Genomic DNA, 17,405 nt, shown 5'->3' on the forward strand with positions numbered 1-17,405 from the left:
TGAACGATTGCGGAAAAACGATTGTTGGATCATTTTCAAAAACGGCGAGAATCGTACGAAATAGTTCGACGTGTTCAAGCTCGAATCGGATCTTTTGGTGCTATTTTTAGAGCGCGAAGAGATTCCTATCGTAGTTATACGGTGGCTGGATGGTCGAGATGCGCGCTGCTTTCCGATGCGAGGCGGTGTCGTTTGACCTTTCAAAACGAACCCTAATTGCCAAATCAAATTCCATGCGCCCGGCGTATGTCTTTATTGACGCAAATCTTGGCGATATTTTTCATCCTCAACTGTCTCTGGAATGCGGTTTATATTATACGAATTGCTCGATACGGTGTCGATGTTCGAGGGTACGGGAATTCACGAATCAAAACTCGATGAATCGTTTTTATTTATTTCTTCTCGTCGTCCGGATTCCGGATCAACTTGTCGCTACTTTATATAATACATGTGCGTATGTGTGCATGTGCATAACGTTAACGCCTAATGCTTCTTGACTGATATGTTTGCTTTTAGAAATGTTTTTTGTTCACCCAGATCGATTTTACGCCCGGGCGAATCGCGTGACTAAATTATTGTTAATACTAAAATTCATTGATGCAGCACGCGAGTTTCCATACAGACACCTCGGCTCCCCATATTGCCTGCATGCATGGTAACGATGTGACTTTTACGTCGAAACGGTTCCGCCTAACTCGACGACTTCTGACACGCGATAATATATTATCGAGTCGAGTCTTTCTAATGCTTTCAGGTGAAAATAACATCAAAGAAAGCAGGTTCTATTCTTTATTTCTTTTCGTTTTCGTAACCTCCTTTTCTTGGCGTTGACTTACACCGACGTTTGAAAATTGAGGAAAATGAAAACTGTGACTATGGCTTTTACAAATTTTTTCAACACGTCAGAGCCGCAGATCTGACCGATTTGATAGATTTGATTGAAACCGTTGTAGGGAACAGCAATTTAATCAGTCGGGGATTTCAGTCGTCTACACCCTGAATAATCTGTCTGTATCTCCTCTCTCCTGCAGGTATTGCAGTGCGCAATATTGATCGTTGTCAACCGAGTGCACGTAGGTATATACGTTGAAGTGAAAATGCAAATGGCTGTGCACCTGCACATACATGAATCACAGTAATAATATGTTCGATTCGACGATGAGCGTGAAGTTTGCAAAAAAAAGGTATAACAGCAGAGAAGTATTTTGTTTGAATCGCTTAGTCAAGCGGGTTGACATCTTTTATACGTCACGCTTCTATTGGCTAAAAATCATTGTCATTGTCCGATAGTGCACTCGATCGATCATTCAAAATCGTTGCACCGTACAGTAGCAGGATATTCGTAACTGTCACCTTCATTTTTCACACATTATAACGATTCCAGTGATTTTCGATTGGTTTTCTCTTTGCCGTAGGCATTTTTAAAACGTGATGTATTATTATCAAACGGAGAATGAGCGATCGGTTGTTTTCGAAAAAGAGTCAAAGCCGGTCAGTGACAGTCGCGTTAAAGCGCCAAATCGCAGCTACTGCTGCAGAAGAAGAAGAAGAAGGAGGAAGAGGAGGAGGAGGAGGAGGAGGCAAGGCAAGGCAAGCACTCACTCGGTTTAAGGTACACGGGGATTCATCCACGTGTGAAGACCCAGTGAAAGGCGGCAGACGGAGACGCCTGTGACCGACATCTAAGAATCCTAACCTATCGCATCGATCGTTTCTGTGCTACAGTGCCTACCTACGGGCCCATGGCTGCAGTTACACTCCTCGCCAAAGAGAATCTCTGAAAGTCTCCGAGGCAGGCCCTCGAGCACTTGGACTATTCGGCAAGGCCCCTTCTGTATTTTCTCTCTTTCATGCCGACGAATACTCGGCAAGTTATTTCACAGACGGCGGTTTTTCTCGTGCAATATACATCTTTATATACAAGCTTGGAAATTAGCTGTACGAAAAAGCCAATTTATAAATCTGCTTCGAATTTCTCCGCACTTGCTGCGGGCGGCCAACGCGCAACACGAATTTCTGCGATATCGGTATCATTATACATTAGGGTGGTCCTTGTATGAGGTACAAAAAAAATGTCAAATCGATTCCAAATGGCGAAAAATAAATTAATTCGTTTTATTTTTCAAGACGACGAATGATCAGATTAAGTAAAAAAAATAACCTCAATATTTGCACGTCATCGATTGTGATATTACGTAGCGTTGACTGAATGAATGCTAGTCTTTTGTTTCAAAATTTTTTCTCTCGGATTACGTATGATTGACAAAACGATTTTTTTCCCCACTGGAAAGAAGAATCTCACTGAATAGTCGAGATTATGGATTTTTTTTGCCTAGGAAGAAGTTTGAAATAAAATTCAGTACAAAATATAGCGTATGAGCATATTTTTGAATAATTTGAAACTCCCCTCTTGAACAGGGTGACTAGGGGAATGAAATAAAAGTCTGAAAAAATTGAGGATTTTTTTTTTACCCCATACAAGGACCACCCTATTATACATATAACTTATTTGCAAATATATTACAAGTATCTACAAAAGAACACATTTCGTCTGCCATTTGTCTGGTTTTAATGTAAGTCTTATTATAGACGTTCCTTGTTCGGCATTCGGTTCCGTACCTACCTAACTACGTAGATCTGTAATAATATGCAACGTTTATAATTTCACTTTGGAATTCACACACTTTATTCCATATTTCCGCAGTTTTTTTGTAAGCGCATGCTTATGTTGTGTAAGGTACGTTGGAGAGTTGGAAAGTCGAAGAAACAGCGGCATTCCGTGAATCGCTATCTCTGCACTCGAGTGTTAGAATCGAATTAAACTGTCAATTTCTTTTTTACCCAATGTGTGCAGTACGGTACGTTATACCTAATTTTATACAAGCCCCGACTTTAAACCGATCTAAATTTCTTCTCTGAAATTGCGATACGCCGTAAACAAAACTGTATGCATGATTACAAGTCCAACGGGTTACTTACTACAAGGCTGTAAATTAACCTATGTCCATAAGTTCCCTGGCCCCGTTTCGAAGTATAAAGTAATTCCCGTTGCACCGTTCTTTCCAACTTGATGATTTCTATCAGCGTACACCGTGAATTCCGAAACTTGCAACGCGTCGGAGAAAAGTGGTTGTGAAAATTTTCCGCGAACCGGTATACAATACGACGTAGTGGTGTTAAATGGTGTTAAACGGTGTAAAACCGGACGTTCGAGGTGCGGTGACCCCCTGGAAAAATAAATCCTGAGAAAAAGAGTCACGAGGTAGTTTGACGAAAGGAAGCAATCTAGAAACGCAGAACATAGAACATAAAGTCTAGGCGGGCACGTAGACCTAGAATTAGGCTACCCTGGCACACTGTTATACAGGTATGTATACGTATCGATTAACGTTTGTACCTGCTGCAACAGTTCTCCCGACTTTCTCTTGTTCTAGGTATGCATGTAACTCGTACCTAGTGTCCTGTTACTCGCTGTATACCTGCAACTGGAGTTTAAGGTACCTAAAACGTATCCGGTATTCGATTATAAACAACGTCACATTTTATCGCAGGCAAAATTTTATCTGCCCTTTGGCAGATCGTTTCTCTTGAAAAATGTACCAGCGTTAGCAAAGCTGACGAGCGCTAAGCACTTCAATCTTTTCCTTGTACTATTTAAACCAGCCGCGGCTTACGCTAGATCTCGATCCTGTACACATAAGGTACATACGCTGTCGATATTACGAAACGCATGCATACGTGTATATCTTCATTTCATTATCTTCGCGTTTGGTCGAGAATGATGCGAACGACGGATTAACGGATAAATATAACTAATTATAGGTTCCCTAGAAGAGTGGAAATCAACCACGACTTTCCGATGTAAAGTTGTGAAATCTTCTTCGCCTCGTCGTAATTCCTACCCTCACGTTTTACTCCTCATTACGAACACCATATTCTCGAAGAGTTATCGCTTATTGTGCAGCAATACGTATACGAGCTTATTTAAGCACGCAGTTGTAGTACGACACAAATTTTTGGAAATCTTTAACCAATCTTATGGTTGTCGAACGCCACATGCTATGATATACGGAATGCGTTTGCATAGTACAGGGTCTTTACGCGCACGCGAATTTCACGCCATTTCAACAAGTCGTTGAATTTCATATCATCCTTGAAAATTTCCACATCATTATAATCAACGACCCATGCGTGGAAAATGTTTTTGCGTGCGATGATAGATCTCGTTGATTGGTTTTATTATTCAGCCTTGGACAAAGCTGCAGAGGCGGAGGCTGTAGTTGGTCCGTTTGCCAGTTAGGAGCATTGATGTTTTATCACGGTGAGTCGGTGGCAGGAACTTGATAGAGAGTGAGGAGATAAGTCTGTCAACGGTTGCGCTGCCTCCGCCGTTTCGGCGTGGGTGTTAATATACGTATGTGTAAGAAATATTTTCTTACTTCTTTTTTTTTTTTTTTTTTTTTCAACACGAGCGAGTGGATCGTAGACGTCTCGCCTGCATCAACGAGCTCATCGTCGGGGAACTTGTTTGTGAAGCTGTGACGAGCAACGATGGATTGGTGTAGATACCTACTTCGACTTGTGCGCGTCGCACGCGATGCAAAACTTCTCACTGTAAATCATTATTGCACAGTCGAGACTTGGCTAGTCACATTTAAGGGAAACGAGACGCAGCTTTAACGAATAGAAAAATACATATTTGGTGAATGTAGGTCAGTTTCTGAGGAATTTTATTTTTAGACACTGAGGAATCGGTGATACGGAATGACCGGGAAGCGAGAGGGAATTATCGCTTTTCGTAGAAAGACAACTTTGTCCTCATCGCGTTGTGTAAGCTGACGAATTGATCGTTGCGTCTGATTTCACTTCGGTCACGTTAGAGTCTTTCAACTCTTGAGGAATAAACACTATGTCAATATGTCAATATAAACGGAATAAATGTTTAAAATTTGAAAGCTCGAGACAGCCTGCAATTTTTATAATTACCATGACGTCTACTGTCACGCATAACGAATTAAATGTGCTAAAATGATTTTCAGAAAGTTTCAACTTCAATTTATTTCTTGTTCATAAACTTTTAATCGAGTCAGATTTTAAAATAAAATTTTCTCGCTTATTCGCTCGAGAAGGAGGATTTTTTACCGCATGATCATCGTCGCGCTTTCCAGGATTAAAGGTCGTTAATTTTATTATACCTATCCTGAACTCTCACGTGCATGCGGCGAGACGCGTGATCCATCACGCATTTTTACCGCGACGAAAACTCGTCTTTACAGAAGACGATCGATCGAGATCGTAACCGAGGGTTCGAAGGTTGTTGGATTGTTAATGTGTCGTTACTTCCGTAGGCTTGCTCTTGAACTCCGACCGACCACTAGGCCTACTCCGTCAAATTTTTTTATTATTTCATTTTCTCTAAACGATGCCATCTGTTGCCTCAATATGCACTAGAGAGTTGAGCGGTCGAACTTTCTGACTTCGAAAAATGTATTCCTGCGACTTTCACCTTTTGTTTTTGCCCGTATATATTGTAGCCTTTTTATTTCTCCAAACTAAGCCTCGAGCGTGACATAATGTCTATAATTTTCACCGCGGTAACTTTGAGATAAATTTTTGTAGGATATACCGTACCTATAGGTATGTACAGAAAAGAGAGAAAAATGTCGAGAAAATATTAGAATATCGAAAAATAAACGAGGCTGGTATTGGTAACTTTAATGCATCGAACACTGTCAGAAAATTCACGGTGTCGATAAAAGTCCACACCGATTACTGTAAAATTAAAGGTCATCGGTGTAAATCCTTCGATTCTTGACACCAACTGGCCTTAGAATCAACACCCAAAATAGTGTGGACTTTTAACAGAATATTTTTGGTGTTACATTCAACACTGCATTTCTAACAGTGAAACGTTGAAACAGAAATGACTATTTTACACGCTTTAGAATACCTGGAGAAGATGAATTTACGAAATGTGAGTTTCTTAATGTATTATTAACAGTTTAATAAATTTCAAGTAATCCTAAAGCTAAAGAATAAGGATTTTTTTCTAGAAACGCTCCATACAAACTTCAACCTGATGAAAATAAAACGTACGAAATTTTACTTAATTCTCTTTTACGGAAATGCAGCGTGAACAGTATCCGATCAACGCCTGGCTTCTGCACAATCGACCGGGATGTTAACCCCGTTGATCTTCGACCCTGTTGTCACGGAAGTGTCGAGAGGGGAAAACGAAATAACTCGCGGAATCTCCGCGTCGTGTCACGCAAAATACCTACGACTCGAGGTTGCCAGGGTCGCCACGTGTTTCTGGGAGGAATTTCGTTTTCTCCGCTAACACGACCCTCGGGAGACCAAAAAGAGGATTCTGGATCGCGCGAGCGTGCATCAAGAATCTTGGTAGAATTAGGTGGGCAGGATGAATAGGTACGCTTTTTCCCAAATCTGTCCTAACAACGCAGGATCAGAAATATTCCTTCTTTACGCAGTAAAGTTTATCCGATTTCAGTGAATAGTAACGCGCCAATTTAAACCAACAATTTTTTTTTTTACTATTGCCTTTTTTTTTATTTCCTCATCACCATTTTCACACCGCTTTATTAAAATTATTGAAATTGGCTTACAGTACGTCGCAGCTTTAATACATTTCCCGCATGCTGTGCATTGCAATACGCGGATTAATTAAACTGCACTTTCTCTGTCTCTCTTTCTCTCTCTTTTTTACATTATCTTTCTCCCTTTTTCTCCCTTTTTCTCCCTCTCTCGCAAGATTGTAACGAGCACTCGGCGGCGAGCGAAATACATGCCGCTACGGCGTTGTCCGTATATAATAAGCCAAGTCACAAGTGGATATAATTAGACAGAGCTCTCTATCTCGCGTGTGGGGGATGAGGAAGAGAGACGATGGGCGATGAGAGTCCGACGAGAGAAAGAAAGAAAGAGAGAGAGGAGGTCAGGACGTTGCACCGTTGGCTCTGACCCAGTGTCTTCACAGCCTCCAGCGGTCCAGCGCTTCTCCGATTCGGCCCGAGGCTTGCCAGCTTCTCTAGCGAAAGAGAGAGAATCAGAGAGGAGAGACAGAGAGCAGACGTCAAAGTGTATCAAGGACTTTATACTAGTCGTTCCATTTGGCGATGCTCTTTGCGCGACTCTCCCGAGCTGTAACATTCGTCACCGGAATCGATTCGGTTTCGTTTTTAAAAATTCGTCCAATTACGATTTCATTCGCGTATTTTTATTTATTTGTTTTTGTCCTCGTATCTCTTTCTTCGCGTTTCCTTACGTTCTTGTGCGAAAAGCAATAATCAGATACGGATATTAACAACGAGCTCCACTCACGATGACGGTCGTATTTTTTGCACGACGTTGCAGCGAACACGATACATCTCGAGAACCGCCTCGGCAGTCGGATTTCGCTCGTCGACGTCTTGTATAAAGCGGGTTTTATGGGCCTTGAATGAAATCGCCGCGCACCTTATCATCTCTTTGTATTGAACTGGATTTTTTTAACGCTGTCCTACTGACGGGTATTCGACAAACGGTACTTGCACCCTACCCTCTGCCTTTCGTTTTTTCTTCTTTTCCTTCTTTTTCATCTTCTTTTTCATCTTCTTCTTCTTCTTCTTCTTCTTCTTCTTCTTCTTTCCTTCGCTTTTATTTTCTCGGCCGACATTCGGCCCGTCGTCAAGGACTCCTTTTTGGCGAATAAATTATTATAATGTACCGATCGCGGCTTCGAATTGAAATCAACGATAATTTATCTCACGGTTTAATTCCGTTAAAAACCAGGTTCTAAAATGTGTTCTTTTTTTTTTCCATCTTAGGGCAAAGTTGAATGACCGCGGATTAAATGCTCCGAAAATTTCATCAATAAAATTCAGTAGTATGGTAATAATAATAATAGTCAATCGAATCAAGGTGCCAGTTTGAATTATGCTGACGTTTCTTCAATGTCGAAATAAAATTGTACCGAGATTGCGAAGCAACTTGTTTCTTTTTTCATTTCTTCTCCAAGCAGGAACCCGTTTGAAACCTCCACTACTATCTAAAGTTATTTTGATATCGCCGTCACAATTGATGATAAATCTTGAGCCTTACTCCGTTATACCGCGTAATACAGTCCAGTTTATACGCTCATTTACGCACGATGAATTCATCCATTCGGCTCGACAATTAACGGACGACGTGATTGTCGAGATGCGATGGGTTTTGATAATTTTTCCTCGTCGCGACGATACAGAATTACGTCGCTTATTCATTGGTCATTTTCTTAGACGAAAAATATACAGGAGGAAATGTGCGCATAGCGGAAATTTTCAATATCCGTTTACGTTGATTGGTATTACAGTTTATTTTATTTTTTATTCTACGAAAAAATAAACGTAGGGAAACATGGCTTAGATCAAGTTAAAACCAAGATGACGCTGAAAAGTTTGACGAATTGACAAACCGCTGCGGCTTCAGCGACTGCAGGCTCGGTTAATACAGTAATTTGCGCAACGTGCAGGATGTAGTTTTACTGCCTGAAGCGATAACTGCACACTACAATTGTCTCGGGTTACAAGAACGACGTCCAATTCGTCATTTCTGACCACAGAAAGCATTAAACAAGCTTTACATCAAAGGGTAACACATGAAGAAACAATTCCGTTCTATAATTGCTGCAGAATTCCTATGAACGTCAATTTTTCCAGGTTTTCATTCAGCGTTCTTATTTCTCCGCTGTTGTCTGATTACTGAATTATTACACACAAATTTACCTTACAATTGACATCATGCACCTTTCTTTATCCCCACTTGACAAGTTGGTACATACTTACTCCAAAGACTAAGAAGGTGCAGGTGTTTCCACCGCGAGTGATAAGTCCCGGATATCTTGGCTCCGTCAACGTATCGGTGTCGACGAAATCTCGAAACTTGATATATTTATACGTATACACATATGCATATGCATTATACATGCATGACATGCGTCATATGCAGACGATAGCATAAACTTCTTGGAAGACCTTATATGTTTTCTAAGAACACTTCCGTATCTTTATCCAAGTTCAGGTTATTATAGACGCAGGCTTCTCATTCACCATCGTCATGTGATCTTGGTGTTAAAAATAGAATCTATCGGGTTCAGCAGCGCGAGTGCATAAAAGCGATGACTCGTATGCTCCGTGCAGCCGTGTCCCAAAAACTTATGCGTTACGAAGCTTGAAGGTATGAAATTTTTGCGGTACATAATAATAATAACAATAATAACAATAATAATAATAATAAGTAAGTAAGTAAACGCATCGCTGATATACGTTCACGTGTCCTGGTGTATGGTTTGTAACGAAGTACAGACTACACGTTAACCGCATTTTTTTAATCTCTGAATTTTGTCAAGCTCTTCGTGATTTTGCATACATTGATCCTCGGTATAACCCTGAAAAATGAGGTAAAAGTGGTGGAATGAAAAAGGAGTAGGGTATACCACGTCGAGAACAGCTTGTGTAACTTTTTGTCATTTCATTTCATGCACCTTATGGATCGATCGATCTATCCCTCGACATTTTCACGCGTTCTATACGTTGTGGTCAGACCGTTGTCCTTGGCCGATTCCAGCTTCCCTCGCAACGAATCCAAAGGACCTTGCATCACGACGCCACGGATGAAAGTCAACGAGCGTGCCAATCGCGTCCTTGACTTACCTATCAGGAAATACGCGCTAATTGTGCTCGAAATCGTTCAGCATCGCCGTGATACGACGATCGAAAAAGTCAAGTCGACGGCACGATTGGTTTAGAGACAGCTTTGGAATAGAAAGTGACGAATGTCCTCTCGCCGATTAAATGCCGTAGGTGTTAATAAAGTAACGGTTTCACCTTACGATTTTCAGGTCTGCGATATCGGAATAAAATGTGATACACAGTGTCGTTAATTTCAATTTATTTTTAGATCTCGCGTGTTGCACTGCTCGACCTAACAGCACTCTGCGGTCTTGTAATTATTCTATGGCTCTTCGTTATGGACATTACAGATACATAAGGAAGCTAGACGATTGACTCTTACTAATAGGTAAAATCTCACGTTTGTCTTGCGATAAAATTCGATTCTTGAAATTAAACGGTGAACACAGGACGGCGGGGGAATATTTAACATCTTTCTCCTGATCAGCATAAATAAAAAATGTATCTAAAATAAATACTTTCACTAACTTATCGCCGATCGTGATGTTCGGTTTCTTTACTTACTTGCCAAATCGAGTCAACTCGGCTTTATCGTCGAACATATTACCTATTCTACGATACGGTGTTAACAGCGAATCGTATAATACCTACGGAATATATTATTAAACGGAGACACAGAGCCCGCAGCGTGAAAGTGAAGAGTTGAGTGAGCAGAGGCGGAAGGAACAAGAACACCAGTGTCTCTTACTGTTAATGTTTAAGTTGTTCGCACAGTGCAGAACGTGAAACCTCTTCTCTGCCGTTCCTTCTTGTCCAACGGGTATGTACCGCAACACAACGAGCTTGTCCGAGTCGTAAAAATCCGTGAACTGGGGTAACGTCGCTTACGTTGCTCCTGCAGCAACCGTTTGTCCGTTACAATATTTCGCGTTGCTTATACATAAACGCATCATCCAGCGGCGAGGCTGGACAGCGTCTTTAAAGGCGTCAAATCCCCCTCCTGGTTAGGTATTCAAATTTCGCTCGTAAAATGACGAAATTACGGCCATGCTCGGGAGAGACAAAAAATCCAGGATTTCGAAGGGTGGAAAGTCTCGACCGGGGGCGGATCCTGCCGTCGTAATTCGTTTCTTGGGGTGGGTTCAGCCGACATAGAAGAACCTCGGGAGAATATCACCCTGGCCGGTTATGGGTCTGTTGTAATACGCGAGAAATAGATGTGATTATTCAAAAATAGGGTTCTCGACGAGCAACGACGACGTCCCCCCTTTTTCTTCCTCTATATAGGACAGCTTAGGCGCTTTTGCAACGCTTCTGCAACACACGGTTCGTATAATATGTACATGTGTGAGTATATCTGCGCGAAATAAACGCCTGTATAACGGAACTGCATCGGTGTTACGCACCACGCTAGTCTCTATGATGTAAAAATGTCGTATTTTGCCGGAAACCAGCGGGTGGCGATGCTTATACGTGATTAATAACCTTTTATACATTTTCTACATTTTCTACATTTTCTACGACGAATAGAGTGTCTTTGAAATGGCCTGCAATTGGTGCCGTCGATGTCGCGTGTGATTCTAAAACGGCGCAATTTACTGTTTCTTCGACATGTGGGAACGAAAGGAAGGACGAGTGAGACAAGGAACAAAGAATGCTAGTCGAGTGTCGATTTTGAAGATTTCCGCAGCATATGTACGTGCCGGAATCATTAACGCATACCTGCACGTATAAGAATGAGAATACACGCAATGCGAAGAGTGCGGAGAGGCATCGAAACTTGCCTGCGATCATTATCATACGCACGTGTGTGTGTATATATATATGTGTGTATTCGAATATCGTGAATATTCACAGCCAACGAAATTTATACCCTTAGGGCGCGTGACTAATTCACCTTGCAGGACTTGGTTCTGTTTAAGAAGGGACAACTATCTACACAGACGAGTCTGCAGCTCGCCTCTAAGCAAATGGATGTCCTTTTGACAGCCAGCTGGCGGTGGCTAATATACGCTGAAAAATCATTTCCGCAAGCATATCTAGATCCGAGCCGCACCGCAGGGGACCCGGATAGAGAAAATTGAGTCTTCAAAAACGGGTCCAGAGATTCGGGGCTCGGCAAATTGAGAGGGGGGAGGAGGGCTGCTAACTCCGCGTGTCCGTCCCATCAGCTAATACGACGTATCCTGTTTTTCCATGAGAAAAATCATACCCATGCATGCCTCTATGGGTATAGGTTGAGGAATCCTTCGCGCGGTGTTTTCTTATACAGTCTGTGCATAAATCTTGTTCTAGCTCTATGCAGAACAGGCTTACGAAAATATTCGTCACCGTGCCGACTCCGGACTTCGGCCAGCTTTTGGACCGGATACGTGCTGTTGGAATAAATTAGCCGTTACTCTGGTGTAGGTATTGTTTATAAATTCACCGTACACTTCTTTGTCGGCAAGTCGGGCTCCCTGGCCCACGCTGAAGAAAGTTTCGGTCTTTGAACTTGCAGACTGAACGCGCGGATAAATTAGCCTAGGTATCGGAAGGAACGAACGATTATCCTTGTACAGTTTACGGCTTGTGAAAGGTGTACGATACACGTGCGAAGTTTGATAAATTTTCAACAATTTTTGGAGAAAGTTTGCTGCATATTTATTATTCATAGATATGTATATAAATATTGTGCACGGGTGTGATCGTGAACATTTGTTTATTTCTCACGGTCATTACCATAAATGATTCTACAACGGCGTTGCCGCAACTTGTATAATACATGTATAGGTCTATGTGACGGCGATCGGTAACACCGCGGTGATAAACACGTGTCGAAGGATCCGTGTGCAAGGAGAGGATTGAATTTAACCGAGGCAAAGTTGTTAATTGAAAGTTCTGCATCGGTGTTGATTAAATTCGAGAAAGCCGATTAAGAGAGAAAGAGATGATTTCGAATATCCACGAAAACTTGTATTTATCGTCGTGATATATATACATATACTCGCTGCAGGCCGGTCGCCTCGGGGTTTTAGTGAAATCAAATGAAAAACGACTCCCAGTCGCGCATGGCCGTCCTCTAAACGCAGTTAAATATCCTACGACGCGGCGATGGTAGGATTCATCCTCTTATGTAGCGTCGTTGAAAAACCCGATCTTGCAGCGGGTACGAAATGATTAATCGAGGACTTCGCCAGAAGCTAGAGTAAAGAAAGGGTGAGTCGGTAATAAATGGCGAGTCATCGGTCTGCGCGCATCCGCCGTGTGTTATTTATTTTATTTCACATTGAGACGAGGATGAGAGAACGATGGAGCGCGAGGGTTGAAACGTCACAATATTCAAGACTACGGGTACGGAATTTGCCGCTTACGGTGGTACTGAGGAGACAATGTAACGCTCCTGCTGGAGTTTTCGCCACTGCGAGATGACACCCGGCATGTATCGTGTACAAAGCCTGGACCTGGACTGGTCACATCCCGTTGTTCCTCTCATACCCCGAGGCTCTCTTGCTTCTTTCTCTCTGTCTACCGGCAAACATGTGAGTTCGACACCTCGCTCAACCCTTGCCGCTTCTTACACTCTCGGCTAAGGAGTGAGGCGACGGTGTCGCGTGAGAAAAGGGCTTTGCGAGGAAGCGCTTACCACTGTGCATAGCTTTGTACTTTTACTCCCAGAAACCACGCCCAATCTAGGGAAATCTAGTCCGGTCTAGTCGAGCCACCAGTGATACACGGTCTAGCAAAACGCCCGCCTTCGGTAAACGGTTTTGGGTCGTTTTTTTAATTTATTTATTTATTTCTTTTTTTTTTCATTTATTTTTTTTTTTCGTTGGAACCATTACAGACGGTAAAATCTGTAAAATTTATTTACGCGTGTGTTTTGCACGACAAGGTACCTAAATCGTTTGAAAATTCTGCACGTAATGATAGGATTGTGTGAGGGAACGGAGTGAAAACCACCGACGATACTGCACGTTGTGTTTCCACTTAGCTGTACGTTTACTTTATGAAGTAGCCAGATCTTTTAAGAGGAAATATTTGCTCTTGAAACGTTTTGCAAAAAATAACTTTGAATAGACTACCGTGCAGGGTACGCAATTGTCGTAGTTGACGTTCCGAATGAAAGCGTCCGTTAAAGATTTACGTGACTTTGAGTTTAAAGAGTTGACGGAAACTGTGCGTAAGCAGCCACTTCCGGTACCGTACGCGTAAGACGGGTTCGTGTACCCGGTCACATTCTTATTGTTTTCGCGATGAATCCTTGCGGATAAGTTGTCGCGTACAAGTGAAATACCATTTGTGCAATCACTAACCAGTCGAGTTCCAACCGAACCGGCACTGGACTTGTATCGGTGAACGATATTATACGTATATATGTACAGATTTACATATATATATATGACGTATCAATACATGCACGTATCAATTGATTAGCGACTCGCTCCGCAGTCTCGTCACTTTCACTGTAAAATCTATATACCGTGTTTTTCTTCTTCTTCTCTCTTCCTTTACCTAGGAGAAATCGAGAACCAGTTGGATCGTTAGATGCCAGTAGTAAAGCACCGGTGTATATTTTCTTGACCCATTACTCGCCGTGCTTAATCACTTTTTTTTATTTAGTTTAAATCCCGTCTATGGTCGTTGGACCGAACCAACTCCGCGTACACGAGTACATGCCCGTCTTATACGATCGACTGTAATTAAAACATCAGCTATAACAAGGAGACGAACCATATCCTGACGATGGTGAAAGGTGACGAAAAACCCTTCCTTCGTGCTCGATTCTACCGCACCCTGTAGCGTTAGTCTGTACATATGAATAACAAACTTAAGCACGGTTGGGCGTATAAATATAGCCATACGCACACGAGTACGTAACGATGTTAAATCGTCGGCACGTATCAATGGACGGCTAAGCTCGTACGAGAAATTCACATGTGCATACATCTAGGGTTATAATTCCGTAACAGTAGACCGTGCGACAATGACGACAATAACGTATCGTATATCTATGAATATATCGGGGTTAGAATTTCAACCCCTTTGTTGGCGTCTCGATGCGTTATGGTTTTACTGAAACTCTATGGTCTGCGGGAAATTAAAAATTTGATTCCCTTCCGACGGGGTCAATGTAATACGGTCAAAAGCCTGCAACGAAAATCAGCTGGTTATTATTATTTACCTGACGCGTTTCGAAAGTTACGTTACGGTGAATTTTAATTTTCTTTTTTTTTTCTTCTCAATTTTGTCAGCTCGCTCACTGTACGCGACAAACCGACCAGTTTCCCTGTTCCGGAATTCCTGGCAAACTCTCCTCGTGCATTGGTGACCGCAGAGTTTTGGCAGGTGGTCAACGGCAGCTGGATAAACTCTCGTGTTACAATACACACGGGGTATACATTGACAATATTTTGGTCGAGCAGCGGAGAGCGAAGCGGCAGCTAAACCGGAGCAACGGACCTTGACGACATTTTTTTCACGGACCTGTTGCCCCGCCGCTTGGACACTCGTAATTTACACGATTACCATTTTACATATCCCGTACGACAAAACCACGGAACACCCTTTACCGGGAACGCCCTATTTTCGAAGGGTGCCAAGTGAAAATGGAGGGAAGGAAGGCCCCATTCTCGTAATCGCGTATGGAAATTTTCGATCCGGCAAGTACTCTTGTCGAACGCTCGAATGCCCATGAATCGTTTCGAGAGTCTTACGGGACCCCGTTGCATACACGCGCGCACGAGGTTGTGGATTCTCAAGTGCGATCTGAGCATACGTGATTTTGACAAGGGGTTTCAACGTCTCGAGCCGAAGGAAGCGTACGGAAGTTGAAGCTAGGCCTGAAGAACCGCGCGATGCTTGTACGACGGTGGTTTTCAGTCAACGGCTTTTCAAACTACCGAACGATAAGATTATATATATATATATGTGGTATGCCTGTAACGCTGAACAGTGTATAGACGTGACCGCGTCTGTTCCCCGCCATTCAAATGTCAGCTTCTATCAAGATCAAATTTTAAACGAAGGGTTGAGATAACGTCTGCGCTGTTGTACGTGCTTATTTTTCGTCATTACTTCCGTTGCTGTACGATCACACTTTGTCAATAACTAATTCTCACACACCACTCTACGACTTATCGCGTGACGTGTAAGAATTATCGTTACCTTACGCGTTTCATATATCACGCCGATTTCTAGTTATTACTTTTTGACGTTTGCAAAATTATCGCGTGAGATCGCGTCGAGACGTTTTTATTCCAATCGCTCGTTCTCTCTTTTTCTTCTTTCTATTAATACGAATTTGGAGTGTTCTTGAACTACGGAGATAATAAATTCTAAAGAGGAGAGAAATCCCGACTTTCGCTTCTGCCGTATACACGCGTCGTTGCACGGATGAATTAGCTCTCCTCCATTATATATAGCTGTAAACTCTCGTCGATGGTTCAAAGTATTCTATTATATCCGTGCGCTCGATCGTTAACGAAGAAGTGCTCGATTGAATTTTTATTTATCTACGATGATTTTCAATGTGACAACTATCCTGATCTAGAGTGAAAATGATCGCCTATCACCGGTTAGCTTAGCTCTAAACGCGTCGGTTATCTCTGCCACAGGAAGAATTCTCCATGCTTTCTCATTTCTCGGTCGAGGGAACCAAACTGCAGTTGAACGTGTGACGGGGAGGCAGAATGAGAGTCGTGGGCAAATAAGGAGAGCCGAATCGAGATAGGGATACCCATGTTGACCCGCATGAAAATCGACACCCCCGTGCGGTTCAACCGGACCCTTCCATACCAAGGCGAACCATGGTCGAGGTCGAAGCGTCATGTTGCAGGACTTACTGACACATGTATAGGTCCCCAAAGCCTGGTGCAAATGCTGGCGTTGTACATTTCTCGAAATGCATGGGAGAGTAATCCGTTTTAAACCATTTTTCAAAGTAGAATATTGTTCCACGTTATGCCGTGAGAGCAAAAAGACATCGAATCAACTAAATGTACGGTCACGGGCGGTGAAATGAGTATTCATTTGTGTCAAATTAAGATCTGTTGGTCCAACAAAATGTTTAGCTGATTTAAATAGTTGAAGGAGTCGGTTTTTTTAGACCAACAGGTCTTGAATCGATACAAATCAACGTTTATTTCGCCGTCCGCGATCGTACATTTAGTAGATTCAACGACTTTTTTCACTCGGTGTACGCATTTCGATTTCGAATGTTGTTGTACCAGTGCGATAATTAAGGAGACAGCATTGGGCGATCGATCAGCATTACGCAATAGCGCGTCGAATCTTACGAGCAGCATTCCCATGATCCGAGGGTAGTTTTGGCTCGTGAAGTATGCGCGATGCAAGAAGTTTGTGACGAATCGTTTAGCCGGGATCGTAATCCGGCGGGGTCAAAGTCTGGGGATCGAAATTCATCCTACTACGGCCCCTTGTGTATTCACATGCGAAAGGATCTACGACGGAAAAAACTATGGGGAAAAAATACTGGTCTAAGCGTATACCGAACCCAACTTCGGCGCAGTCTCTGGAAAATTTTTAATGGACATCCAATCGTGTACATCTCTGTGCAACGACGCCTGTAGATGATCGGTGATTTCTGCCTTCCCACAGGGTGGGGCTGAAATTTAAGAGGGGATTTCTTGCCCGATGCAGTTCGGTACTATTGCTGATAATTTCTAAGGTAAACAAATTCTTTGTGACGCACATTGGGGCGGTATTGTTGTACTCTGCCATTCGCTCCTACGACGT

At 42.5% G+C, this 17,405-nt stretch overlaps 1 protein-coding gene across 1 annotated transcript in view; it reads left to right on the forward strand.

Moving 5' to 3' along the window:
• The window catches only part of LOC107222036, a 42,294-nt gene that overhangs the window by 7,094 nt on the left and 17,795 nt on the right, over positions 1 to 17,405 (forward strand). The window lies entirely within an intron of this gene.

Source organism: Neodiprion lecontei, chromosome 1, assembly GCF_021901455.1.
Source record: "Neodiprion lecontei isolate iyNeoLeco1 chromosome 1, iyNeoLeco1.1, whole genome shotgun sequence".
In the NCBI taxonomy this organism is placed as follows: Eukaryota; Metazoa; Arthropoda; class Insecta; order Hymenoptera; family Diprionidae; genus Neodiprion; species Neodiprion lecontei.